This window comes from Arachis ipaensis, chromosome B05 (assembly GCF_000816755.2).
Source record: "Arachis ipaensis cultivar K30076 chromosome B05, Araip1.1, whole genome shotgun sequence".
NCBI lineage: Eukaryota > Viridiplantae > Streptophyta > Magnoliopsida > Fabales > Fabaceae > Arachis > Arachis ipaensis.
Window position 1 is genome coordinate 19,323,663 of NC_029789.2, and position 3,781 is coordinate 19,327,443.

A 3,781-nucleotide genomic window follows, 5' to 3' on the forward strand; every position below is an offset into this window, starting at 1 on the left:
CCAGCCACTATTCCCTTCAAAATCACAAAAAAGAACAAACTCAGATCAAATCGAAGAATAGAACATGTGTAGATTTAAAATAAAACCCTAATTTCTTAGAACCTTCACAAAAAATTGTCAATTTCTTAGATTTCAGATCACCATTTTCGTTGCAAATAACACAGAATACTAATTCGATTTTGACGACAATGGGAGGAGAAGATGACGAAGATGCATTGCTAGGAGGAGAAAAGAGCAGTGACGCCGAGAGAAGGAGAAGACAAAGATACGACGTTTAGAAAAGGAAGGAACTCAACGTTAAAGAAGTTATGGTTGCAGAAAATAGAGGACTTCAAATTGCTACTTCCTGAAGTCAGAAACCTCCCAAAGAAAAAGAAAAAGAAGAGGAGGGGAGGAGAAGATGGAGCTCGCAACGGCAAAAAGAGGAACCACCATTAATGCACAGAAGAGAGAGAAGAACAACAGAGAAAAGAGAAATATCAATAGGGAGAGAAAAAGAAGGAGAAAAGTGTGAAGATGGGGAGAGAGAAAGAGAGAGAGGACGATTGAAGAAGATGAAGGAGAAAGAACATGACTGGTGAGTGAGTGAGAGAAAGAGAGAGTTGAAAGGGGGATGGTGCTGTGGCAGTGGTGGTTCACGGCTATATATGAAGAATTGAAGAGGATGAGACTCACCAAGGATAGTTTGGGAATTTTATGTAATTATTTAGGATTTGGGTAATTTTGCTTGCGAAAGTCAATCTTTTATGGGTATAAATGGTAATTTTTATCTTCTATGAATAGATATGTCAGCGTTTTCAACTTTTATGGGTAGAAATAATAGGTTACTCTTTAAATAAAAAAATCATTCGAGTACTAATTTAAAAAATAAATAATTTTTTGGAGACTAATTTAACTATTTACTCCAATAAATAATTATCTTCAACAACTTCATTTTTTTATATTATTTTATTTAATTTTTTTTTTGTCATACAAATACATTCACACATTCATCCACTCACACACACTAATTTAGTCACGGCTAAGACTCGAATCCAATGGATCCTCTCAATTGTTAAAAAAAATTGAGGGAATAAAGTGTGATCGCTTTTTTTTTATTTACCCAAACGGTATCCTCCAACCCGACAGGTTAAGGACTAATCCGTCGCGGATCTGAACTCCATTTAAGGGTCTGCCGCTGGCCAATGAGTTGCTGCATGCATAAGGCGAGGTTCGAACTCCTAACACTTGCTTAAGCGGACGAGTGAGCTGACCAAAATTAATGATAAAAAATTACACTTTTTTTTATATTTAAACGGGACTAAAGCCCAAAATTACAAGACACTAATCAATCGGGATAAAGAAGCTCTCTACAATCATTAAATAAAATTTATCTCAAAAGTACTGGTGACACATCAATAAAATTAAAGTTTGGGTTATACTTTAGAAAACATTTCAAGTGCACCGGGGAGTATCTATGCACCAATTATTTTAACCGTTGATTTTAATTAATATATATATTATATATTTTTTATAATTCAGATCAACGGTTAAAACAATTGGAACACCAATATTCTCGATGCACTTGAAATATTTCCTATACTTTAATTCTTCTCTAGCTAAAAAATCAATAACTTTATTTTCTTCTCTATAAGTATAACTTATTTTAACTTAAATTAAAATAAAAATTATTTTATTTTTTTTTAATTGTTAAAAAAAATTAAAAGAATTCATGGGCGCGAGAAGCAAACAACTTTGTCATTACATCACAAGCCTCAGTCACTTCCTTTCTTTTCTTTTCTTTTCTTTTTGTTGTTTGGTCAAAACTACGTTTCTTTTCTTAGGAGTGGTATTTGATTTATTGGGCTTGTTGGGTTTACTTAATCTAGACGCTGGTAACAGTGTCTTTTGTTACTTGGCTTTATTGATTAATATTGGCCCAATAACGATTCAATGGATAAACTACTAGGTAATAGCCGAAACTCAGTCAAAAAGAAAAAGTCAAAATAAGGTCAACAAAAGCACACTGCACCAAATTAAGAGAGCATAACAAGTTATTTTATAGGTACCAAAAAAAAGTTTATTCCATGGAGGATCAATGTGAAACAAAATTATTTAAAATTGATAATAGCACGCAACCAAGTTGGGTTGGTCTAGTGGTTAGCTCACTAGTCCGCTTAAGCAAGTGTCGGGGGTTCGAATCCCGCCTTGTGCATGCAGCAACCCATTGGCCAGCGGCAAACCCTTAAATGGAGCTCAGTACCGCGACGGATTAGTCCTTGACCTGCCGGGTTGGGGGATACCGTGGGAAACGTCTGGGCCTCTGGGGCAATGCTTCATGGAGGGGAGTGATGTTGAGTTTATTTTGGTTGAGTATACCAGTGATACCATATAAAACGTGTGAAATAAAATGACGATATAAAAAGAATGCAGACATATTAGAGGATAATTAAAATTTATTATTTTTGATTCGTAATTAGTTATTAATATTTAAAAATATAGATTAAAATATATTATTAGATTATTAAACTAAAACAATTAGATTAATAGTTTAAAAATACGGGTGAAATGTCGAGTTATTGTCTTATTGACAGGACAAGGGTCTCACTCAAGATTCAACAACAACAGTATTCTATCTTGTTGGTTTTACCTGCATAGTGCATTGCACGCCATAGCCCATAAAAGTCATAAAACATTACATTGCATAATGTCTATCTAAAATGAATGGGATTCACATGACTCACCAAAACGCATATTAAAATATTATAACGCCAGTGGTTTTCTTTTGATGAACACAAAACAAAAGAAACACACAAAAGACAATAGATATATTTACAAGAAAAGCAACTTATAAATATCGAAAATTGTTATTTGATAAATGTAACAACGACGGGCAGTGGCATTACTATACTTCCAAATTATAATTAGGGTGGAAACTTGCGTACAACGTTGAATAATTTCATAAATTTAACTAAATTAATTTATATTAAATAATTGTATGTAAATTTTTATTTATAATTAGTGAAATCTGAAAATTGGTGACTGTTAGTTGACACATTTGCCCAATAAACAAAGCGATAAGAGCGACCGAAAAGAATGCTCTTGGTGTCAAAAGACTTGCTTGCAAGGCAAATTATGCTAACCGTTGCTGTGTATCTCTTAATTGATGCCTTGTACGATGCATATGCTTTAGTTAAGGTCTTCGGAAGCATATTCCTCATATTGTTTGGGATCACGAAAGCATATCTTTCTTCTTGCTTGTTCTCTTAACGGACTTGGTTTAATTTTAATAACACGAAATTAAAACCATGGTTAGCAATTATATAGAAACAACTTCAACGTATTCTTTCAATTAACACGTTTAATTTGTATCTATATACGTGCTTTTCGTGTTTACATATGCTTTTGCATTTGTCATTGTTTGCATTTTGGCAAGAAAAATTACTTACTATATTCCATATCTATGGTGGAGGGAAAAAATTGCAATCATCATCGTTACGAAAGTAAACTATTGCATAGAAAAGCTTTGACCGTGAAAGGAGGAAAGTGGAGATAGTGAATAGCTACTTTTTAAAAAGAATCCGGTTAGGAAGTTAATGGAATATTTGTAATACCATGTCATGTCATGAAATTATTCATTCCAAAAATTTAAGTTGATAAAAAAAGATAATACTAATGAATATCCCTAAACCTCTATTGTACACATTATACAGATATTCTATTGGCTCCCTATACTTTCTTTTTTAAAAATATCTTTGTAATACTTAAATTTAAAATTAATAGATAAACATAAATTTACGGT